The sequence below is a fragment of the Pongo abelii genome, chromosome 2 (assembly GCF_028885655.2).
Source record: "Pongo abelii isolate AG06213 chromosome 2, NHGRI_mPonAbe1-v2.0_pri, whole genome shotgun sequence".
NCBI lineage: Eukaryota > Metazoa > Chordata > Mammalia > Primates > Hominidae > Pongo > Pongo abelii.
Window position 1 is genome coordinate 67,524,852 of NC_085928.1, and position 26,400 is coordinate 67,551,251.

Consider the following 26,400-nt stretch of genomic DNA (forward strand, 5'->3'; position numbering starts at 1 on the left):
CTGTAACCTCTGCCTCCTGGGTTCAAGCAATTCTGCTGCCTCAGCCTCCTGAGTAGCTGGGACTACAGGTGCACCCCACCATGCCTGGCTAATTTTTTTGTATTTTTAGTAGAGATGGGGTTTCACCGTGTTGCCCAGGCTGATTTTGAACTCCTGAGCTCAGGCAATCTGCCTGCCTCCGCCTCCCAAAGTGCTAGGATTACAGGCATGAGCCACCACACCCGGCCTGTTTTTTTTTTGTTTTTTTTTGTTTGTTTGTTTTTTTGAGACAGAATCTAGCTTTGTCACCCAGGCTGGTGTGCAGTGGTACAACCTTGGCTCCCTGCAACCTCCGCCTCCTGGCTTCAAGTGATTCTCCTGCCTCAGCCTCCCAAGTAGCTGGGATCACAGGCACATGCCAGCACGCCCAGCTAAGTTTTTGTATTTTTAGTAGATACGGGATTTCAGTATGTTACCCAGACTGGTCTTGAACTCTTGACCTCAAGAGATCCACCTGCCTCGGTCTCCCAAAGTGCTCGGGTTACAGGTGTGAGCCACTGCACCTGGTCTCCACTTTCTGTCTCTATGAGTTTGAGTACGCCAGGGACCTCATATAGGCAGATTCATATACTACTTGCCCTTTTGTGACTGGCTGATTTATCTTAGCATAATGTCCTCAGGTTTCATCCACGCTGTAGCATATCACAGGATTTCCTTTCTTTTGGATGCTGAATAATATTTTATTGTATGAATACGCCACATTTTGTGTATTTATTCATCCTCTGATGGACACTGGCTGCTTCCACTCTTCGGCTGCTGTGAATAATGCTGCTATGAACATGGGTGTATATAGACGTCTCTTCAAGACCCTGCTTTCAATTCTTTTGGTTATATACTGAGAAACGGAATTGTTGGGTGGCATGGTAATTCTATGTTTAATTTTTTGAGGAGCTGCCATACTGTTTTCCATAGTGGCTGCACCGTTTTAGATTCTCATCCTTTATGCTCTTTTAATGTTCATTTCCACCACTCACCACTCAGGGAGTGTTCAGGGCCCTCGACTAACCATATTGGGATCCAAAAGGTAATAATGTTCCCTCTAATAGTCCCAAACTGGGAACTACATGCAAGTCCAGTAACAGGGGATCCATTAAATGGTAGATGCCTAACATGGAATCCCATGTAGCCATTTAAAATATTGTTGTGGAAGAGTATTTGATGACATGAAAAGATGTCGCTAATACTTGTTTAAGTTAAAAAAAAAGGAGGCTACAAAACAGAATGTGTATGTGTAGGGTAAATCCATAGTTTTGGTAAAAAGACAACTGTGTATTAGTAGGAAGAGCTGTCTTAACTGACCTTCACTTAACTGACTCACTGAATTAGTCAAAGTCCCTCACTCCTGCCACTTGTAAAACACAGTGACCCGGCTGGGCGCCATGGCTCACGCCTGTAATCCCAGCACTCTGAGAGGCGGGCGGATCACGAGGTCAGGAGATCAAGACCATCCTGGTAACACAGTGAAACCCTGACTCTACTAAAAAATACAAAAAATTAGCCAGGTGTAGTGGCAGGCGCCTGTGGTCCCAGCTACTTGGGAGGCTGAGGCAGGAGAATGGCGTGAACCCGGGAGGCAGAGCTTGCAGTGAGCTGAGATCGTGCCACTGCACTCCAGCCTGGGCGACAGAGCGAGACTCCATCTCAAAAAAAACAAAACAAAACAAAACAAAAAACAAAAACACAGTACCCCAACAGCTTTCATTTTTACACCTTCCGCTCCCAACTATTCAGTTGTACAATGAGTAAGAGTCACCTTAGTCCCAAGTTAGTTGTTTCCAACCTTGTTTATTCTAGTTGTATTATATATGGTATGAATGAATTACACATGACACAAGAAGGTGAAATGAGTGCAAAAAGTCTCCATGGGAGCAAAGTCAAATATTTGGAGAAGATGTCTTAAACAAGTGTTAAATTAGGGGTGGATGAGACAAGGGTAAAAGCCTGGGACACCACCTCTTGGAGGGGAACTATCTTTCTGAGTTATCACCTAGAGTGCCAATTCTTTTCACCTTTATTGTCCTGAATTTTCACAGCTCTCCATGGTAAGTGATCAGCCACATCATAGTCACCAACTATGTAGAGTCAAGAGACTATTTTTATTCTGTTGCAAACCTTCAGGTCAGCATATTATAGGTGTCTATAGAATTCATTCCTGCAGTGGCAAATATGTGGCATTTGTCCTACCATTCTCCCATCCTAAACCCATGGCTGGTATCATGAACCCATCACCAGATTTTATCCTGCTAAATCCACAATGTAGAATCAGAACTCTCTGGTTAGCCACAACAAATCAACTGGAGATGACATGTCATGTGACATGAAACCTATGCTGCCTCCCCAACCTCCTCAGGTTACAGAAGGCTTTAAAAAAATCAGGTAGAAAATTAAACATATACAAAGTGTCTAAAGTCCTGGCCCCTGGGCCCCTGGACTGAATATACTGTTTTATACATGGTAAGCATTCAGTGTTCATTGAATGAATGAATGAATGAATGAATGAATGAATGACAATGCATGGTCTCCTGCTTTCCAAAGCTCACCATTCAGTCTTTCTCCCTCACATCATCCTTCTTAGTTTCCCCGACACCTGTGCTCTGAATTTCCTCCCAGTCTATAGGACAGCAGAAGGCCATAGTGCCCAGAAATCCCACCATTGCCGACTGGTTTCTTTTGGATGTGATATCCCATTCAGGGTTATTTGCAGGTGACCTCAATACCAGAATCATAAACAACTAATAACTTCTGCCTCTCTTCAGGAAGGCTGTGACACGCCAACAAAATGATTCCCAGAAGACTGCGTTACTAACTGCGAAGCACTCTGCCCCAGGAAAGGGGCTGCAAATCAGACTTCTTGTTTTATTTCACTGCTGTACAGCTTTTGGGGAGCACCGACCAGCCTCTCTTCTTCCAGAAAGGAAAAAAATGCTTCCATCTCCTTATTCTGCTTTCCCCTCCCCCTCCTGTTTTGTAGCCTCTGGAGTTCGGGGAACATATCTGACCTGTCCCTGAATATTCTCCCTTCTGCCTCTTTGTTTGTGCTGTTCCATCTTCCCACACCACCCTTCCACAAACCCCACGCTGACCCACTGAGACCCTGCCCGGCCCCAGGCCCACCTCAGATGCCACCCGCCAAGGAGCCTTCCCTCATTCCAACCACCTGGGCAGAAAATCTGCCATCTCTTCACGTGATAGTCCTTTGTAAGCACCTTCGATTTTCTTTAGCACATTCCACCTTATTTTGCTGGTCTAAAGTAGTAACAGTCCAGGGCAGCCACTGTTTATCGAGAGCTTTGAGTGTGCCAGTCACCATGCAAAGGACTTACATGCCATTATGGTTTGAATGTTTGTGTCTCTCCAAAATTCATGTTGGAGCTTTGGGAGGTGATTAGGCTATGAGGGCTCCACCCTCGTGAATGCGATTAATGCCCTCATAAGGGAGGCTCCAGAGAGCTGCCTGGCTCTTCTGTCTTTTCTGTCATGTGAGAACACATTGTCCCTTCCATCTCTTCCATCACAGGAGGACGCCTAGATGGCACCATTTATGAGGAAGGAACCCTCCCTACACACTTAACCTGCTGGCACCTTGATCTTGGACTTTCTAGGCTTCAGAGGAAATGAATTTCTGTACTTTATAAATTATCCAGCCTTGGGTATTTTATTAAAGCATACAAACAGACTTGTATTATCTCCTTTATCTTGCAAACCTCTATAGCCATGTCCATTTTATTGAGGCTCAGAGATGCTAAGGAGCCCAAGGTCACACAGCTAGTAAGGAACAGGTCCAGACATTCATTCATTAATAAATTCATTAATGTGTTCAACCAATATTTACTTATTTATTAAAGGCCTATAATGTGCTAGTCAAAGTCCAGATGTTGGGAAAATAACAGTAATCAAGTCAAAGTGCTCGTCCACAAGGAGCTACCATTCTAGCGGGAAGAAACATATCCTAAAGAAAAATACAAGTCAATAAATACTGTGTCAGGTGGTGATAAATGCTATGGGGAAGACAGAGGGTTAGTGATGGCTGAAGTGGGTCTGCTGTTTATATAGGGTGGTCAAGGTGATCTGGCAACATTTGAGCAGAGATCTAAAGGAAATGAGTCATGCAGAGATCTGCAGGAAAAAACATCACAGGAGGTGGGAACAGCCTATGCAAAGGCCGTGGGGTGGGCACATCTATGATATGTTAGAGAAGCAGCAAGGAGTTCAGTGTGGCTGGAGCTGAGTGAGTGAGGGGAGATAAACTTAGGTGACAGCGGTTAGATCATGGAGGGCCTCGTGGTCATGGCAGAAACTTCGGTTTTGACTTTGATGAAACAGGGAGCCACTAAAGGACAACTCCCAGAACCCATGTCCTTAATTGCTATGCTATACTACTGATGGATTACACGAATGAATGCCAAAAGGTACTTGCGGACTTTTTCTCATTAAAACCAGCAGGATGGTGGCCAGAGAGTCTAGAAACAACCCATGGAAGGGCAAGATGTGAGTTAACAAGGAGGGCTAATTAGGAATGGGGGAAGTGCCCATTGCCTTGGTTGCCGGGAGTCTCTGAGGCTCCCACAGCGCAGGACTGTGTGGGGCCCTGTGATGGCCCCAGTGGGTCTTCTACCTGGATTTGCAGAGTAGATTTTCCAGGCCTGCGCCAGATGGGTCTCAGCCCTTCCATGAAATATGTCCTTTGCTAACAAGAGGCAGTGAGAAAAAGCCAATGTCTGCAATGACTCACCAGAGAGAAATGAAAATTGTGCCCAGACTGGAAAAGAACCTATCTGAAAGTGACACATTTGCCTCCAAAATATATATACACATATATAAAGCTTTTTCTTTTCTTTTTCCTTCTCATTTGAAGGAAGGCAGAGCCTTCTCACATACACTGCCTCACAGCAGGAAAATCTACTCTGTAAACTTCTGAAATTCCTGTCCTTATTCCTGTCGCAATTCTATGAGACAAAAGGATATCATATCTGGGGATGTGGCCATCTGACGGCAGGACAGCAAGCTTGTGCCCTGGCATTCCCAGGACAATCCCAATAGCAAATATTCTTCTGATTGGCTGCCCCCCTCCCCCAACCCCACTGCCAACTAACCAGCTATTCTCAGACTTGGGAGCGCATACGTTAAAATGCAGATTCTGGGAACTCTGATTCCGGAGGTCTGGGAGGAAGCCTGGACATTGCATTTTAAATAGAGAACCTCCAATGATTCTGATACAGGCTGTCTAAGAAACACTTCTCCAAACCACAGGAATAGTCCCAGTAGCCCCGGCCTTCTGCATCTATGCTTAAAGGATGAAGTGACTCCAATCCTTTCTCAGACCACAGAGAGGCACATTTTAGCTCCTGGCAGAGGTCAGAATGCTCCTGGCCAGATCAGAGTGGTGGAGAATCTTGAAATCCCAGTCCTTGCCCCTGTCCATTCCAACTCTCTTCATTTATCTTCCTGACTTGAGCTTCTGGACTCTGCCCAGCATTTGCTCTCTGGCTCATAGCCAGGAAGGCCCCGGTGCTGGGGCATGGAGCTGCCCTGGGTCTTGGATACAAGCCATAGCTGGAGAGGGGGCCAGACCTTGCCTAAGCCTCTGATCATGAAGTATAACAGAAATGCCTAATTGTGATTATGAAACACTGTTTCACGTCTTAATTTGTTGAAGTTACATGTTGACAGTAGGTACTGCCTTAGCAGGTGGAAACAAAAGGGTCCTGCATCTATTATTACTGTAATTTACTGGAATAAGGAGCCACCAGATGCAGCCCTGGCTCACACCCCTTCCTCATGAATTACAAAGCTGGTCTGAGGGCCCTGTCAGTTGCTGGCTTTGGGCACCAACATTGCTAATTAAAATCTTCCTGTGGTGCACTCCACTTCGTTGAGATCTCTGCTCAGATGCCATCTTCCTTACCCACTGGTCTAAATGACTCTCTTCCCCAGTGCCCCTCTCTTGTTATTTCTAACCTCTTAGCCTACTTTATTTTCCTTTAGAGCATCCACCGCTACTTGAATTACAAATTGATTTATTTGCTTGCTACTTTATCATCTGCCTCAATCCATCTAGAAGGTAAGTTCTTTAAGAGCTATGATCTTGTCATGTTCAACACTGTATTTTGATGCCTTGCACATAACAGGCACTCAACTGATAGTTGCTGAATGAATCAATCAATGATAAATGAATGAATGTTACAATGCTCTGAGGGCCCTGGAGTCATCTCTAACTGCATGATGCTCTACTTATTGGATCCAGTGGTCTTTGGGGACTAAGCAGATACACAAAAAATAACAACAGCTGCTTTTTTTTTTTTTTCTTTTGAAACAGGATCTTGCTCTGTTGCATAGGCTGGAGTGCAGTGGCACAATCTTGGCTCACTGCAACCTCTGCCTCCCGGGCTCAAGTAATCCTCCCACCTCGGCCTCCCCAGTAGCTGGGACTGTGAATGCGCACCACCACACCTGACTAATTTTTGTATTTTTTGGTAGAGATGGGGTTTCACCGCGTTGCCCAGGCTGGCCTCAAACAACTGGGCTCAAATGATCCGCTCCCGGAGTGCTGGGATTACAGGTGTGAGCCTCCGCACCCAGCCAATAGCTGCTTTTATTTAGTGCTTACTATGTACTGGGTGTACACACCATCTCATTTTATCCTCAGAGTAGTTTTGCAAGGTCGGGATTATTAACCCCATTTATTTATTTATTTTTTTGAGACAGGGTCTCGTTTTGTCACCCAGGCTGGATACACTGGCGCGTTCAATAGTTCACGGCAGCCTCGACCTCCCGGGCTCAAGCAACTCTCCCATCTCAGCGTCCCGAGTAGCTTGGACCACAGGCACTCACCACCATGCCCAGTTAATTTTTGTATCTTTTTTGGTAGAGACAGGGTTTCACATGTTGCCCAGGCTTCTCTGAACTCCTGGGCTCAAGTGATCTGCCTGCCTCAGCCTGCCAAAGTGCTGGGATTACAGGCATGAGCCACTGCATGTGGCCCTATTAACTCCACATAAGAGACATAAAAACCAATGACAAAGTCACCCAGCCAGTAAGGGAAGAGGCGGAATTCAAACTGAAGTCATTTAACGCCAAGGTCTTCACTGTGTCTCATGACAACTGCATTTGATGCGATCTAACTTGTGTTGACACTGGGATAGGATCCAGAGACAAGCAAGACAAGGTCCCTGATGCCAGAAGTTCAGGTTCTATCTGGGCAGCACAGCAGAATAAGGATGAGCAAGCAATTAGAATTCACCTCCACATCTGAGCCTCATCCTTACTAGCTGAGCCTCAGCTCCCTCCTCTGTAAAATGGAGTACTAATTCACCAAAATAATGGAGTAATAAGTCACCGGTCCTCTGCTATGTGAGGACACAGCAAGAAGGCAGCCACCTGCAAACGAGAAGAGGCCCCACACCAGAGCCTGGCCACGGGGGCACCCTGATCTCAGACTTCCAACCACCACACCTGTGAGAAATCAATGTTTGCTGTTAAGGCTGCCTAGTCCATGATATTTTGTTATATACAGCAGCCTGAACTAAAACAGTAGTGATTCTGGAAGTTAGGTCTACTAGCCAAACACTGTGAACCACTGATACATTTAATTCCATCACACAGATCCGAAGTAGTTTTATTATCAAACTAAAGGTACAAAGAAAAAGAGTCAAGAATCTCTAGGCAATTAAAAATTAGCATCACAATCTAGGTGCGGTGGCTCATGCCCCTAATCCCAGTACTTAGGGAGGCTGAGGCGGGAGGATCACTTGAGGCCAGGAGTTCAAGATCAGCCTGGGCAACAGAGCAAGAACCTACCTCTACAAAAAATATAAAAAGTAGTCAGACATGGTGGCATAAGCCTGTAGTCCCTGATACTTGGGAGGCTAAGGTGGGAGGATTGCTTGAGCCCAGGCATTTGAGACTGCAGTGAGCTATAATCATACTACTGCACTCCAGCCTGGACAGCAGAGCAAGACTCTTAAAAAAATTACCATCACAAATCAATTATTTTCAAATCTCTCTGTTAATAAGTATTTCTTGATTGGGCTGTTTAGATTTTAGCGTCTACGTGGGCAATACAAGGCAGGTGACGGTGAAGGAAACTGGCATCTCACGGCTGGGGTGATGCAAATTATTACTCTCTGTGGGCAGTTTTGTAGCTTTTACTCAAAATCTTTAAAATGTACATATTCTTTGGCTCTGCAATTCTGCTTCTGAGAATCTTTCATCCCACAGGGTACAAAAAGATGTTCACCATAGTGTTGTTTTTATTACTTGAAAATGGGACAAAATATAAACAGCAGTCATTATGGGACTGGTCCCATGTTAGCACACAAGAACACTGGGATGGTATACAACAATTAATAATCATGCGGCTTTCTCTGCTGACATGCGAAAGTGTCCATAATAGTTTGTCAAATTAAGAAGATGACAAAACGGTACATAATCATATTTCTGTAACGTCGTATGTATGGGTGTGTATGCTTGCAGAAAAGTCTACAAAAATATTCCCTGGATTGTTCACAGTGGCTTTATCTTGGTAGAAGGATTTCAAGTGATATTTTTTCAAACTTTTGATTTAACAGATAGTGTTGTGTTAGGAAGCTAAGCAAAAAAAACCCAAAAAAACAAAAAACTAGAGTGGCCGGGAGTGGTGGCTCATGCCTGTAATTCCAGCACTTTGGGAGGCCAAGGCGGGTAGATCTCTTGAGCTCAGGAGTTGGAGACCAGCCTGGCCAACATGGTGAAACTCTCTCTACAAAAAAATACAAAAATTAGCTGGGCGCGGTGGTACATGTCTGGAATTTCAGCTACTTGGGAGGCTGAGGCATGAGAATCACTTGAACCTGGGAGGCAGAGGTCGCAGTGAGCCAAGATTGCACCACCGCACTCCAGCCTGGGTGTCAGAGTGAGATCCTGTCTCAAAAAAGAAAAAAGAAAAAACTGGAGTCAATCTAAAATTGCTTTAAAGAAAAGTGTTGAGGAAATAATAGAACAGGCAGGAAAGAGATGTGACAAAATGGCAAAGGGGAGTGTGAAAGTTTGGCAAACACAGTTTTAAATTCTTCATCTTGCTCTTGTGTGGAAAGACTGTCTGCTCTTGCTTCTAAGTGATAAACATCTTAGTGGGAAAACCTCTTCTTTTATTTATCCATTGACCCAGTTTTGGTGGTCCATGACACCCGCCCTTCCTGACAGATGTCAGGGCATGGGCCAGACAGGCCTGCTGGGTACATGGTGATGCCCACTCCTCTCCCTTGATCCTGCAGTGGCTCCCGAGGGCCTCCAAGTAGGGGGAGCAGTTCTGTTGATGGAGGGGTCACTATGTACAAAGAGCTGAAATTTCTTGCACACCTTCTCAGAATCACCCTACGAGGGAAGCTTTTTGATTGCCCCCATTTTATTGAAAAAGAAACTAAGGCACACAGAGGTCAAGGGTCTTGTCCAAGATCACACAGCAAGTAAGCGAAGGAGCTCACACTCCAGTTCAGGGCGGCCTCTTTCTTTTGTTTTTTTGAGACGGAGTCTCGCTCTGTTGCCCAGGCTGGAGTGCAGTGGCATGATCTCGGCTCACTGCAAGCTCCGCCTCCCAGGTTCACGCCATTCTCCTGCTTCAGCCTCCTGAGCAGCTGGGACTACAGGCGCCTGCTACCACACTTGGCTAATTTTTTGTATTTTTTTTTTAAGTAGAGACTGGGTTTCACTGTGTTAGCCAGGATCATCTGGATCTCCTGACCTTGTGATCCACCCGCCTCGGCCTCCCAAAGTGCTGGGATTACAGGTATGAGACACCGTGCCCAGCCCAGGTCAGCCTCTTTCTAGGACCCATCACTCTGAACCTCTAGTAAGTTCTGCCTGAGCCTGGCCTTCAGGGCTCAGCATGACCTGGCTGCTGTCTACCTTTCCCGTCTTCCCCTCCCACTGCTGCCCCCTGCCCACCATCAACCCCCAAACCCCAAACTTCAATACACCCCAGTATCTCACACCTCCATGCTACTGTGCCTGCTGTGCCTTCCCTGAAGCCCGTTCCACTGCAAACCTCCAGAGACTTCCATCCGTCCTTCAACTCTCAGGCCAAGTGTGCCCTTCTCTGTAATCCCTCCTTCCTTGACTCCGCCCTGATAAGACAAAAGCCCTCCTCAGACCTCCCCACACTCCTCCTCCAGCTTCCCCCTCCTCAGCTCTCCCACCCTGTTCTGTCATTGAGTTTCCCTTGTCTGTCCCTTTCCACAGGTCCTGGTGCCCTTCGAGGGTGCAGACGGTGGTCTCTGCATCTCCTTTGCTCCACGTGCCAGGCACAGGTACCTGGGAACTACAGAAGAGGTTGAATAGAAGGCTTAACAATGAGTTTGGAAGTCAGGCACAGAGGGTTTGACTTCCAGGGGCACCCCTTGCCAGCTGTATGACCCTGGAAGGTCACTCTTCCTCTCTGCGCCTTGGTCCCTGCATCTATAAATTGCTGTAAGGATGAAATTACATAATTATAGGTAAAGCACCTGGCACAGTGAACAGTCCACAAATCTTAGCTATAATAACAATAATGTCAGTTAAGTAACTTACTTAGAAACAAAACTGGCCACTGAAGTGGAGGAGCAGTGAATAAGTGGAGTCAAGTGCTGGGAGGATGTCCAGGCCAGCAGGCCAACTTTGGTATACAAAGATGTGAAAACAGGCTTGGTATGATGGCTCACATCTGTAATCCCAGCACTTCGGGAGGCCGAAGCAGGCAGATCATCTGAGGTCAGGAGTTCCAGACCAGCCTGGCCAACATGGTGAAACTCTGTCTCTACTAAAAATACAAAAATTAGCCAGGTGTGGTGGCATGTGCCTGTAATCCCGGCTACTTGGGAGGCTGAGGCAGGAGAATCACTTGAACCTGGGAGGCAGAAGTTGCAGTGGGCCGAGATTGTGCCATTGCTCTCCAGCCTGGGTGGCAGAGCAAGATCCTGTCTCCAAACAAAAAAACAAAAAAACAAAGATGTGAAAACAGCCAACCACGGTGTGCCCCAGCTTCAAGCCAGACAGACCTCAGGGACGGGGCATCCAGGGCCCGAGGAAGATCCAGCCCCAAATGGCAGCCATCTGATAGCAGCAAAAGAAAACCTGTGGGCCAGGCGCAGTGGCTCACGCCTGTAATCCCAGCAATTTGGGAGGCCCAGGCGGGCAGATCACAAGGTCAGGAGTTCAAGACCAGCTTGGCCAATATGGTGAAACCCCGTCTCTACTAAAAATACAAAAATTAACTGGGTGTGGTGGCGCACGCCTGTAGTCCCAGCTACTCAAGAGGCTGAGGCAGAAGAATCACTTGAATCTGGGAGGCAGAGGTTGCAGTGAGCCAAGATTGTGACACTGCACTCCAGCCTGGGCGACAGAATGAGACTCTGTCTCAAAAAAAAAAAAAAGAAAACCTGTGAACCTGGGGGCTGGGGGACAGAGCTCTTGCCCATGCAAAACATGGGGTGCTGGGAGAGCTCATGAAAATGTACATCATTCATGTGCCATGCGCTTGCTGAGTGCTTCCCATGCATAATTCCATTTCATCCTCATGGCAGCCTTTCTCAGTTGATGTTGTTATCCCATTTCAGAGAGGAGTAAACTGAGGCCCAGAGAAGTTAAGAAACTTGCCCAAGGACATACAGCTAGTGAGTGGTGGAGCTGAGATTTGAACCCAGGCAGTCTGTTTCCAGAGAACTGCTTCAGGCCCTCCTGCCCCTATCAAGGGGCCAGGGCAGGGCAGAGCCTACAGGTGGGACTCCAGGCGTCCAGAGCTGGATGATCTACACACAGGGGATCACGTGACACAAGCAGTTTCCGTACAATGCGTTCTATTTAGGGTGGGTTGTCCTTCTCTAGAAGGAAGAATTTCTCCCTGGAGACTGGCCAGATGCAGCCTGGTGGGTGGCAGTGCATACATTCCCATCTCCTCAGACCTACCTACCAAGAACAGCCGCGCTGATGAGAGTCCTGTGTCACTGGTGAAATTGCTTCCAAATTGCCTTCTTCATTAACTGTGCAAATTTGCATCTTAATTAGGCTTAATGGAATACATTTACCAGACCCCACGTTTCTCTCTCTGATTTCAAGCAAAGATGCCACAGAGACAGGCCAGAAGCCAAAAACGTGGGGCTGGAGGGAGCCTGGTTGGGCTCTCCCTGCAGGAAACCTCGCATCTGGGAAAGGAGGGGCCAGGCGCTACCCAGCGGGGACTGCACCTGGTGCATCAAGGCTCGTGAACTGAGGAGACTATGGGATTTGGAATCGAGCTTTGGGAAGCCTGCCTCTGCCTCTGACCAGTGGAGGACTGACCCTCTCTGAGCCTCTGTTTTCTCATTTGTAAAATGGAGATGGTGATAACATTTACTATGGGGTAGCTGCAGGGATCAAAGGTGATCGCGTGTGTGTTAGCACCTGGTAAAGCATCTAACACGTAGTTTGTTCTCTTTCTCCATGCCCTCACTTTTTGAGGCCCACGAGGTTGTGCAGAGCTGATCCCGGCCTTCCTCTTCGGTGATTCAGTGAGCGTCAGCTTATTTCATCCTCCCTTCCATGCTCTGGCCATACACACTTCTGAGTCCTGGGAAGGCTCTAAGCTCCTTCCTGTGTTGTGGGCTTTGCAAGTGCCATTCCCTCTGCTTGGAACACCTGACCCCTGGTTAGTACCTACTCATCCTTCCAATCTCAGCTCAAATAGCACCGTCTCCAGGAAGCCTTCCCTAGCCCCAGAATAAACTCTCCTAACATAATTTATCTATGGGATTATTTAATACGTGTCCCTCTCTCTCCCACAAACAGTAAGCTCCATGAGTGCAGGGAACACTTCTATTGTGTTCTCTGTTGCATCTCCAGCTCCTGGTTCAGGGCTTATAACATAGTAGGTCTCATTCATGTCTGTTTAATGGATGGATATGAACATCCCACTGAGCCTCAGCGAATGTCAAGTGGGAGCCATAATCTCATCCTTATGGTGCTGTGAAACCATTAAATGATTTTTGGCACACACTAGGTGTTTGATGAATGAGATACCTATTCTCCCATGCCTTTCAATTACGGAAAAGTTAGAAGCAGGCATATAGGTAGCTTAAAGGACAGCATGTTCATGGATAGGAACCCTCAGTATTGTCTAGATGTCAGTTTTTACCAACTTGATTTATAGATTTAATGCAACCCCAATCAAAATTCCAGCAAGTTATTTTGTGGATATAAGCAAACTGATTATAAAGTTTATATGGAGAGCAAAAGACCCAGAATAACCAACACAATATTGAGGGAGAAGAGCAAAGTTGGCAGACTGACACTACCCAACTTTAAGGCTTACTATAAAGCTACAGTAATTAATATGGTATGGTATTGGTGAAAGAATAAACAGAGTAATGGAACAGAATCCAGAATCCAGAGATAAATCTACATAAATATAGTCAAGTTGTTTTTGACAAAAGGGCAAAGTCAATACAATGGAGGAAAATTCTTTTCAGCAAATGCTGCTGGAACAACTGGACATCTACATGCAAAAAAGTACATCTAGACACAGACCTTACACCCTTCAGACAAAGTAACTCAAAATGGACCATAAGCCTAAGCAACAACCAAAACTATGAAACTCCTAGAAGATAACACAGGAGAAAACCTAGATGACCTTGGGTTGGCAATGACTTTTTAGATACAATACCAAAGGCATGCTCCTTGAAAGAAATACTTAATTGAGAAGGCGGAAGGCAAAATGGTACAGCCATTTTGGAAGACAGTTTGGCTGTTTCTCACAAAACTAAATATACTCTTATCATACCATGCAGCAATTATACTCCTTGGTGTTTACCCAAGAGTTGAAAACTTGTGTCTACACAAAAATCTGCACACGGGTGTTTAAAGCAGCTTTATTTTTATTTATAATTGCCAAAGCTTGGAGGCAAGTAAGATGTCCTTTTGTAAGTGAATGGGTAAACTATGGTTCATCCAGATAATGGGATATTATTCAATGTTAAAAATAAATAAGCTAACAAGTCATGGGAAGAGATGGAGGAAACTGAAATGCATACCATTAAGTGAAAGAAGCCCATCTGAAAACGCTACATACTATATGGTTCCAACTGTATGATGTCCCAGAAAAGCCAAAACTTTGGAAACAGTAAAAAGATCAATGGTTAGCAGGATTTGGGCAGGGGAAGGGATGAATAGGCAGATCATAGATGATTTTTAGGAGAGTAAAAAATGCACGGTATTAGAATGGTGGATACATATTATCCATTTGTCCAAACCCACACAAAGTGCAACATCAAGAGGGAGCCCTCATGGAAACTGTGGCTCTGGGTGATAATGATGTGTCATGTAGGCTCATCTGTGGTAACAAATGCACCACTCTGTGGGGATGTTGACAGTGCGGGGGACTGTGCATATGTGAGGACAGAGGGTACATGTAAATCCCTATATCTTCAGCACAATTTTGCTGTGAACCTAAGACTGCTTGAAGAAAAATAAAGTCTTCGTTAAAACAAAACAAAACATCTTGGCTAGGGGATGGAGGAGGGTGGGGGCCAGGAGGTCAATATCACATAGGGTCAGGATGCTAAAAGCTGGAAGAAGTCTTAGAAATCATCTAGTTAAAGTGGCTCCCAAACAAAGGTTCCTTTTATTTTGATTGATTGATTGATTGATTGATTGATTGATTGATTGAGACAGAGTCTTGCTCTGTCACCCAGGCTGGAGTGCAGTGGTGTGATCTCGGCTCACTGCAACCTCTACCTCTTGGGTTCAAGTGATTCTCCTGCCTCAGCCTCCCGAGTAGCTGGGATTACAAGGCGCTCACCACCACGCCAGGCCAATTTTTGTATTTTTAGTAGAGACAGGGTTTCACCATGTTGGCCAGGCTGGTCATGAACTCCTGACCTCAGATGATCTGCCCCCCTTGGCCTCCCAAAGTGTTGGGATTACAGGCGTGAGCTACAGCGGCCAGCCTCGAAGTTTCCTTTTAATCTTTCCTTTTATTAGAAATTAGAAATAATTTTATCTACCACAAAACTCAACCGCATGTATTAAGGAAGAATCCATTTTCCCCACCTCTGAATTACCCCAAGACCTCCAGCTCTTCCGTCCTGATGCCTGCCCCTGGTGAGGGGGAGTATGCGGAGACAGCCAGCCCAGGCAATTTGGCAAAACAAGAGACTCCCCAACACTGCCGCAGGCCTGGGCGGCAGATAAATGATTTCCTTTAACTTCTCGGAAAAGTTAACAATAGCCTGGACTTCACAGAGAGGGGCAAGGTCCCTGCTTTTATTTTTCCGAGCTGGACATGCTTCCTGTGAGCAACTCAGCAGGCACTTGGCAAGGCCCAAACAGGCTAGCTTTCTTCCTGGGCATGTCCCCCTTGAGGGTGTGGCAACAGCCCTGGTGACACCTGGAATTTTCAGACAGCCCTTCTCCAACTAGTCTAAGGATATGCTGTTTTTTCAGCCTGTTTCTTGGAACCCCATGTTTAACCTCAGGTCCTTATGAACCTCTGCAGAGGTTTCCCTCACTCTGATCCCCACTGTTAGGCACACAACCCAAAGCATCCAAGACACAGTGACTTCCTCTTAGCTCCTCTCCCTCATGCCTTTCTCTGCCCCTCCCACCGCCCTCTACCGTCCCCCAAGTCTAGTCTCTCTACTTTGCTCTGGCTGCACAATTACTCACCATCCCATAATACCCCGTGCGCTTTCACACTTTGGAGCTTGTGCACATGCCGTCCCCTTTGCCTATAAAAGGGCTTCCTCCATCTGAGCACCTAACTTCCATACAAGCAGGGCAAGTCAAATCCTTCTCCTGCACATCAGAGGCTTGCCTCTGTCAGCCCCTGTCCAGCCGTAGGGCAATTGGTTTATGTGCATCTGCTTCCCCTTCTAGACTGAGGGGATCATCTGAGAAAGATGGCATGTTTCCTCTGTTTGAGCTCCAGTTTGGACAGGGCCAGTAAGCAGCAGCGGGCCTCTGGATACCTTTCTCTAGCGAATCCACTGATAGATCCCCGAAAACTGCACACAGCATTTTGAGGGCAGGAGCATCTTTCTGAGGAGAGGCCCTCAAAGGGATCTATTCCCCCTTAAAAAACAAAGAATTCTACTCCAGACCCTCAGCATCTCAATGGAAGGGGATATGTCTAATCTTTTCCTCTATTTCACAGCCCTGCACATAGTAGGCCATTACTATAAAATGATATTAAGTCATGGAGTTTTTTTTAGCTGGTGATCTAGTCCAGCCTTCCCGTTTCACAGATGAAGGAGCTGAGCCCCAGAGCAGGGAAATGCCTTACTCATTTGTAAGCCAAATGGAATGATCAGGGGAAATGACTTTCTGCTTAGGGGTTAGGTAATGGTAATATATTAATATTAATTTCCTCACCCTTCCATGTATTCCCTAATCAGTTTTCAAGTTTCTACTCTGTGCAAGGTATAAGTGTGGGGATGCAGAAATGAACAGCACATAGTTCCTGCTCTTGGAGAGCTCACAAGCTGCAGGAAGAGATGAATGCCTGGATCATGGAGAAGCCAGACAGAGGAGGGAGGAATGATTTCCTGGCCTGGCCTCTAGGAAGCTTTGTGGAGAAGTGTCATCCAATCTGTGCACAAAGGATGTCCCAGGCTCTTCAATGGCAGAGCTGAGCCCACGTCCCTGCTCTATTCTCCAAACAGTCACAGACCATATGGTCTCTCTATGGCATAGAGTAGTCATTAGGATGATCTAGGCTAAGGGTAATAGAAAACCCCAACTCACTTGGCTTATGTAATAAGGAAATGAATACTCCCTCTAATGAGAAGTCCCAAGTTAGGGCGTCTCCAGGGCTGGTTAGTTTCACACCTTAAAGACATCATCAGGGACTCCTGTCCTTTCCATATTTGGTTCTGCCATTCTTTGCATCTGTCAGTCGTGTCCTCAAACCAGATCGCTTCCTGGTTGCAAGATGGCTGCCACAGCCCCGGAGGTCACACCCAGACACAATATCCAAGGATCTTTCTCTCTGCGTCTCTTTCTTAAGACCAAGGAGAACTTTTCTAGAGGCACCTGGACCCCAGCCTCACCAATCTCCCACATGTGTCATGTCCACTACTGAACAAATCACCAGCAACAGGATTAGGTTTCCCATGATGGGCTGAGCTGAGAATGGGGTCACCTTCTCTGAAGGATAGTTACCTGAACAAGACGAAGCTTCTATTAACCAGCAGGCAGGGGGATGGCTGCCAACTGTGACTATCATATGAACCAACCCAAATGACCATTTCTCAGGTTCCTCATCTGGGGAGCACCTGAAATGGAGCCAGCAATGTGGTCAACTGTACATCTCTCCAGCCAAGCATGCTCTTAGATCCATCAACAGCAAGCGGCAAATATGCCTGGGTCCCCAGTGTGTGCCGGGCTCTGTGCCAGGTGCTGGGAGGACTAGGAGGGGCCAGACAGACACAGTCCTCTGCCTAGGAGGGGAACAGATAGGCAGGCAGGCAATTACAACATGCAGGACAGGTGCTGCAGCAGGGAAGTGGGGACTGTGAGAGCACTGGGGAGGCAGCTCACTGCCCAGGACAGGAAGGATGTGCGCAGGAAAGGCTTCCTGGAGGAGGCATTGTCAAAATCAGGGCCTGAGGGGAGAACGGGCATTAGCCAGGCAAGGAGATAGTGGGACACTGCAGGCAGAGGGAACAGCATGAGAAAAGGCCCTGAGGTGAGGGCGAATGAGGCAGCTCCTGGGACCGGCAGTGTGCTTCATAAGTAAGCACTAGACCTCTAAGGAGAGTTGCTCAAATTAGTCACCACTAATGGAAAATACAACCATAGGCAAGCTGCTTAACCGCTCTATCCCTGAACTATTTCACCTATAATATAGAGATTACAAGCTTGTAATCCCAGCACTTGGGGAGGCTGAGTTCCCGCCTCCAGTTCCAGCCTCCAGGAGTTCCAGCCTCCAGGAGTTCAAGACCAGCCTGGCCAACATGGTGAAATCCCTCTGCTAAAAATACAAAAATTAGCCGGATGTGGTGGAATGCATCTGTAATTCCAGCAACTTGGGAGGATGAGGTATGAGAATCGCTTGAACCTGGGGGGCAGAGCCTGCAATGAACTGAGATAGTGTCACTGCACTCCAGCCTGACTGATGGAGTGAGACTCTGTCTCAAAAAAAAAAAATGTGTGTGTGTGTGTGTGTAGAGAGAGAGAGTTTACAATACACAGGGTGGTGTGGGGTTCAAAAAAGTTCACATCTATAAAGTTTTCACCACAGTGTACATTCTTAACTATTGTAATTATCTTCTTATGGTTATTATGAAGATTGTCAGCTCAAACAGTCAGCCCATTTTTTTTTTTTTTCAGATAGGGTCTCACTCTTTTAACTCAGGCTGGAGTGCAGTGATGCAATCACAGCTCACTGTAACCTCGAACTCCTGGGCTCAAGCGATCCCCCTGCCTTGGTCTCCCAAAGCACTGGGATTATGGGAGTGAACTACTGTGCCCAGTCTCCGTCAGGCATTTTGACAGGAAGTCTCCACTCTCTTTTTTCCATCTCAGAGAATGGCACTACCATTTACCTGCACCTCTAATCCAGAAACCAGGCAAAAACAGACATTCAATGAACAGCAGCGATTATTATAATAATAAGAGCTGGGTCTCTCAGTCGTTCACTTGCTACTGTCATCTTGTCCCTTCATTAAATAAAATCCTGGCAGCAGGAAAAATGGAAATGATACAGATCAGAGGGAGAGAATGTTTAGAGCACGGGGAATTGGAATGCGGGGGGATGGGGGATGGAAGCTGGTTTGGGTGTGACTTTGTGGGGAAGGGCAGACACTCAGGGGAATGAGCAGGCACCATGGGCCCAAACTCCTCGGCAGGCAAGGTAGGGGATGTCCCAGGACAGGACACGTGAGGATGCAAACAGCAAACTGCAGCTGTTAGGACCTCACAGCTTTGCAGACGCGGAGCCTGAAGCTTCCACTTCCCCCATGCTAAAGCTAGTGAAAGGAGGTAGATGACTGAGGGTATTGGGGAGTAATGAGGGCCCAAGGAGAACCGGGCAACTGAGGCTTCAGCTAAACAGTAGAATAAATGATGCCGAAAGACAAGAAGAGTCGAGCGCAGCCTCCGCATTTCCCAGGCAGGGAATGAGATTGGAGTTGAGAGACACACCTCCAATTACCAGCTAATAAAAGGCAGAGCAGGAATTCCCAATCACAGACCTGCCAAATGTGGTCCTTCCTCAGTTCCCAAGAGTTAATGCTGGAGGGCTACAAACAGTGTAGACAGCAGAGGAGCCTGCAATGAGCTGTTTTTTTCCTTCAATTAGTTTTGTGGATGTACGTCCTGACCCCAGAATGTAACCATGTACTGTAATACTTTTAAAAGATGGTCTTTAAAAGGCATGTTTACAGTGATGACCAGTGATTACAATTGTGAAGTCATACTTTCCAGAAATGATTACTAAATTGGATTGCATTTCTTTACCTATTTTTTATTGAATTCATTGACCGCTATAAACATCCAAATTGGCACTGAGGTCATTTTCAGATTAATGTGCCTTTCCCAGACAGTAGCTTTTGCTCAAAACAAAGTAATTTATACAGCATCCTGTAATATAAAAGGCTCTGTATGGCCCCTTTTCTGGGGGATAATTTTAGGGGGAGAAATATCTTTGCCTATAGATGCCAGGCACTGTACCAGGCACTGAAGTTATAAAGTTGGGCAAAACATCCAGGATGCCAGCCCTCAGGAAGCTCACTGCCTAGGAGAGAAGTCAAACACAAAGAAGCAATTATAAATTGAAAGAAATCAAGGGAAGTTATAGGAACATAAAAAAGGGTATCCTAACCCAATGCTGCTCAGATTTAACACGCTCATGAATCACCGGGGGATCTTGTTAAATTTCAGATTCCAGTTGAATATGGCTGGGCCAGCCTGAGATTCTGCTTTTTTTTTTTTTTGAGGTGGAGTCTCGCTCTGTAGCCCAGGCTGGAGTGCAGTGGCGCGATCTCAGCTCACTGCAAGCTCTGCCTCCCAGGTTCACGCCATTCTCCTGCCTCAGCCTCCTGAGTAGCTGGGACTACAGGCGCCTGCCACCATGCCCAGCTAATTTTTTTTTTTTTGTAGTTTTAGTAGAGACGGGGTTTCACCATGTTAGCCAGGATGGTCTCGATCTCCTGACCTCGTGATCTGACCACCTCGGCCTCCCAAAGTGCTGGGATTACAGGCGTGAGCTACCGTGCCCGGCCAAGATGTTGCATTTTTAACAAGCTGCCAGGTGATCCTGATGCTGCTAGTCCATGGATCACACTTTAGCTGAACAGCTACATATGACTGGGGATATAATACCCTGTAACAGCATCATACACAGTTTCCAAAAGGGAAGCTTCTCAAATATTTTATATGGGCTGAAGGGCTCTGAGAGATGACTCAACAAAAGGCGCAAGCATTAAGTTTCACCATCAGTATAGGGCAACTCCCATGTGCTAGGTGAGTAAACAGGCATGTCCCTATCGTAATGGAGTGAGCAGTTGAAGAGGGGTAGATGAGTAAAAATCAAGGAGAATCACTTGAACCTGGGAGGCAGAGAGCGCAGTGAGCAGAGATCACACCACTACACTCCAGCTTGGGCAACAGAGCAAGACTCCATCTCAAAAAAAACAATGTGGGAGGCCGAGGTGGGTGGATCACCTGAGGTCAGGAGTTTAGACCAGCCTGGCCAACATGGTGAAACCCTGTCTCTACTAAAAGTACAAAAAAATTATCCAGGCCTAGTGGCACGTGCCTGTAATCCTAGCTACTCGGGAGGCTGAGGCAGGAGAATTGCTTGAACCTGGGAGGCAGAGGTTGCAGTGAGCCAAGATCGCGCCACTGCACTCCAGCCTGGGCTACAAGAGCAAAACTGTCTCAAAAAAAAAAAAAAAAAAAAAAAATCAAGGAATCACATGGACAAATGTAACAGTGCCTTTGTGACAAATGTGAGGAATGTCTATAAGATGGGGATGTGACCTGATTAGGGAGGCTGAAGAGGGAGGAAAGGGTGCTCCAGGATGAAGGAATGGCACAGGCAAAGCCCTGGCTGAGGAGCTGGGCAACCGCAGTGAGGCTGCTGCGCAGGGGCAGGGAGGGATGCGGCTGGAGAGTTAGGCAGAGGCTGGACCATGCAAGATCGTGTGGAGAGTTCTGCCTCCAGCCTAAGAACACCAGGGGCACCGAGGAGTTTTAAGAGGGAGGAGGGAATACAGCCAGATTTACATTTTGAAGAGATCACTCTGGCTGCAGGAAAGAGAACGGACTTGGGGGGGCCAGAGTGCAGAGTCCCTTCCTGGGAGGGTGGAGCTAGGCTTGAGACAGAAAGCATTTTAGTCTCTCCCTGGGGGGCATAAAACTCGAAAGCTGTTGCTGGCTGCCTTCTGCCACAGGATGCTGGAAACAGTGACAGACAGTCTGCTAAGAACAGAATGAATCAGACACACAGGAAGTAACTGGAAAAGAGACAGCATGTTTGGGGTGGGGACAAGCATGGGATGGGGGGTGGTCTGCACATTTCAGCCCCTGGTTCCAGCCCTTCCTGAAGCTCATCTGCAGCTCTGCCTTGATTTCTTTGGGACGGCTTTGTATCCCTATGAGGAGCTCCTTGAGGTGGTTTATGTCCCTTGCAACCTAGAGAGTCCTGGATAACGCACGTGAATTGAGGCTTTCAAAAGGGCAAGAAGCAGGACACCAGGAAGAGATTATCCAGATAGCTCATTTCATCCAACACTGTCATGAGAGTCACTTGGTTCTGCTGAATACACGTAGACCCTTGAGCACAGCCACACCAAGGCATTCCCACTCTATACGCTGAAGTGGAGGGAACTTCCAGTGGTGGGGGATTGAGGAACCACATGGCAGATATGCCTCAATGTGGTGCCAGCTGGAAGTACAGTTGGCTTTCAAGACCAGCGGCTGGGACTGTCCAGCTAGCCCCAGGCACAGCTGTTTATGGTTTCTCCTCACGTTGGCAGTTTGAGTTTGATTTACAAGGGACTAAAAGGAAACTGAATCTTTTCAAAGGGAAAACAACTTTGCAGAAGCTGCCTGTTTTCCAAGGAACCACTTTTGACGATGTTTTGCTCCTCTTGGTTACAGGTAACAAGAGGATTCAGAATCTGAGAGATACTGCTTAAAAGGAAAATGTCCTGGAGGGATGCCAAACTGCCCTCTCAAAGGTTTCAGCTGGATGTGTGATATTGATGGGGAAACCCATTTCAGTGTCTCTAAGAAGTGGGTAGTGCTCCTCTTTCCAGGATGTCTCTGGGGAATCTGGAGCACCCCAAAGTGTGGTATGCATAGAAATGTTGGTAAGCACAGTGATTATTTTTTCCGTATCTCACAAAGAAGCTGTTGTTTTAAGGATTATGCATCAATTTTAAGGCATATTAGAAAAAAAACACATCAAACTGGCAATTTCACAGCTTTTATTGCTCAGGATGAGGCTTAAATTAAAAACTGAGCTGACTTTATTTACTTATTTATTTATTTATTTATTTTTTGAGACAGAATCTCGCTCTGTCGCCCCAGCTGGAGTGCAATGACACGATCTCAGCTCACTGCAACCTCTGCCTTCTGGGTTCAAGCAATTCTCCTGCCTCAGCCTCCCGAGTAGCTGGGATTACAGGTGCATGCTACCATGTCTGGCTAATTGTTTGTATTTTTAGTAGAGATGGGGTTTCGCCATGTTGGCCAGGCTGGTCTCAAACTCCTGACCCACCTCGGCCTCCCAAAGTGCTGGGATTACAGGCGTGAGCCAACACACCCTGCTGTGAGCTGACTTTAAAAGTTATTAAGTAAATAATAGTACAGTTGATATATGAAGGAGGCAAAAGTTGTGAAATTTATGTAACATTGAGATGAAGCGTGGGTAAGTGTCTGGCACAGAGTCTGAGACGGGGTGGGAGCCTGAGGTGACACCACTGTTTAATGAGTGCCTTTATTATCTCTAATCCTCACAACAGATAGGGTGGGAATTGTTATTCCTATTTCACTGTTGAAAAAGCTAGGCTTGCAGAAATGAAAAAACTTGCTCAAATGCATACAGTCAGAAGGTGCCCTAGGTCTGTTTGCTTTGAGTTCTCTGACTCTTCAACTACACTGTACTACCCTTAATAAGAAAGTATCCTTTCTCTCTTCTAGAAAAAACAGGTGTCCTTCATACAAGCATCTCATAAAGGCCCCAGGTCTGGGGCACAGCCCATTTTATCCCTATGCACACGCTTATACTACACATACATTTGCATTTATGCTTGGAAACCAATTACCAAACCAACAAACTTCAAGACCAGCAACATAATTTTTATTTCCCCACAAACCTCATAAAGAACACTCCTCTGCAAAGCAGAAAACAACTCATCACTGTAGTAAATATGTAAGCTGATACCTTGTGAAGTTGCCCTAAATCTTTTCCCTTTTCTCCCTATCCAGCTGCTTATGGTCTGAATATTTGTTCCTCATCAATTCATGTGTTGAAATTCTAACCCCTCCTGAATGGGATTAGTGCTCTTACACAAGAGGCCTGACAGAGACTCCTCACCCTTCCCACCGTGCAAAGACACAGTGAGAAGGCTCAGTCTATGAACCAAAATGTTGACCGTCACCATTTACTCAATCTGCTGTCACCTTGAGCTTGGACTTCCCAGCCTCCAGAACTGTGAGAAATAAATTTCTGTCGCTTATAAGACACCAGTTTATGACATTTCATTATAGCAGCCTGAATGGACTGAGACACCCTTCCCACCACATGAAGACACAGTGAGAAGGTTCGGTCTATGAACCAAAAATTGACCCTCACCAGTCATTGAATCTGCTGGTGCCTTGATCTTCGACTTCCCAGCCTCCAGAACTGTGAGAAATAAATTTCTGTCGTTTATAAGCCACCCAGTTTATGATACGTTGTTATAGCAGCCTGAATGGACTGAGACACCCACTTTAAAAAGACAGCACCTCAAAACCATAAGGCAGAATAACTGCTAGCCTGATATTAATAGTTTGTAATTTACTGCTAGCTTCATTTTGCCAACTGAATCAGATATTTTTTAAAAGTTCTGTTTGCAATTATTTTAACTTAGAAGAGGAGAAAACGAGCAGGCATCAGCCTGCATATGGCATATTTCTGAAAGGATTTTGCTATGATTAGCTTGCCCTCAGGGAGAGTAAAATGTGAGTTATACAACCACGCTTATATTTAGATGTTGTTGATGTTCTGGCTTATAATATATGATGAGTTAGAAATAATTTTGTACTGATCAGCCCAACCAGAAAATAAACATGCTTTAACTTTTATTTATTACTAAACTTGGTCTCCTAAAACATGATAAAGCAGCTGAGTCTATAATGATTGAGCCATAGCTTCTCTGACTGACTCTAAGAGGGAAGGACGTTAATAAGAGATTAGCCCGTACCTCTAATAGCCCTGGGAGAGATGAACCCAAGATGGCAAGGCCCAGCTCTGATGGATGAAGGGACAGAGAACTATAAGAAGACTGGGTTCCATCTAGGATAGGTGGCCTGTTGAGTGCCCATCTTATCTGCTTAGATGATACTTGGAGACCCGACTCAATTGTTGTGAATGCTCTTTGTAAAATTTTATTTTAGAGACAGGGTCTCACTATGTTGCCCAGGCTGGTCTCAAACTCCTGGGCTCAAGTGATCCTGCTGCCTCAGCCTCCTGAGTAGCTGGGACTGCAAGTGATTACTCTTATTGAACAAACAAACAAAAACAAGTACCTGTGACCTAATAGAGATGCATGCATATGTTCACCAAAAGACCTAGAATGTCCACAACAGCCCTATTTATCATCACCCCAAACGGGACACCCTGCACCTACCTCAACAGTAGATGCATACATTTCTGTGTATTTACACTGTGGAATATGACACAGCAATGACAATGAATGAACTACAGCTATACACAACAACATGGATGGTTATCACAAACATAAGGTAGAGCTAAAAGAGAAAAAAACCAGCATAAAAGCGGGCAAAAGCCATCTATGTTATTAAAAATCAGGATAGTGGCTGCCCTGGAAGGGGGCCTTAGGAGGCTTCAGGGTGCTGGTCATGTTCTCTTTCTTCACTGGGACGCTGGTTATGCAGGTGTGTTCAGTTGGTGAAAATTTACCCAGCTGTGCATACGACATGTGTATACTTTCATGTATATTATAGTTCAATAAAAAGTACTACTACTACCACTGCTACTAATAAAGGTCCATGGATAGGCGACTCATCATGCCCAGTGGCCAATGTCTGGCCAGTGGGAGTCAGAATGAAACCCAAGGGGACAGGGGGCTCAAACCACGTCCATCTTTGTCCACCCCAATCTTTTAAACCCGTGGGCCTCTTTTCCCCATAAGAAGAGTCTAGCACTGCATTCAATTCAACAAGGCCAGGGGCCATGCCAGCCCCATAGGGATGTTTGGAAATGCATGGGGTCATTTTTGTGGTCCTAGGGACCAGGGTTGCTATAGCATTTAATGGGCTGGGCCAGGAATGTGCAGGGGCTCCCACATTTCTTAGGTGAAGAATTATCTCCCGACATGCCAACTGTGCTCTTGTGAGGAAACCCTGAGTTAAACCACAAGGGTTGGCTGGATTTACATACTTAATTCCTTTAGTTCATTAGCAATGATGTAGTAACTGAGTCTGGGGCTGTCTCCATCCTGGCCCCTGGGGTCTGGGGACTTTGGCACCTACTATCTTTCCCATAGAAAGAGCCCAGTCAGGTGGGGAGTGCATATGAAGATCAGACAGTTGCTCGGAATTACAGATTCTCTACTTGGCTTCTATAGACACTCAGGCAAGTTAAGAGATATGGTTTGCCAAACCAATTCCATCTTCAGCCTTCCACTAACACCCGAAGCTCCTGGAATATGGTTCTTTGGTGCTGTGGGAAGAGGGGGAGGTGGGTCTTTGACCTCTCCTTTTCCACCAGACATTTCCTTCACTAAGACCCTTTCAGGTGTGTTGAGAAACTAACATGCTTGACATGGACAATCAAAGGGTTGTTCATGGCTCCCCACCCCTTTCTGTTCACTGCAGGTTTTAGTAGCAGGATATGTTGACTGCAAGCATATACCCCATTACAGATAATTAGGTCCTGTTAGCACAGTCCGACATATCAACATTCTAATTCCTTAAGTATTCCTGAACTTTGATTCCCTAAGCAAGACAAAGCGACTGAGGAGGAAGGACGTATTACTAAGGATGCCAGATTCCAAGGCCAAGGAGGTTGCTGGCCACTGAGCCAGGGGTGGAGGCTGCGCGGTGCTGAACAAGGGATGAAAGGGGGCGCACTGTGAACTCTTCCTTCCATGTGATGACTGGCCTGCTACCTTGTCCTCGGGAGACCTGAACAAGAAGCTCAGGTCA

At 46.3% G+C, this 26,400-nt stretch overlaps 1 protein-coding gene across 5 annotated transcripts in view; it reads right to left on the reverse strand.

Moving 5' to 3' along the window:
• HRH1 (histamine receptor H1) overlaps positions 1-26,400 on the reverse strand; it is a 126,750-nt gene that overhangs the window by 47,352 nt on the left and 52,998 nt on the right. The window lies entirely within an intron of this gene.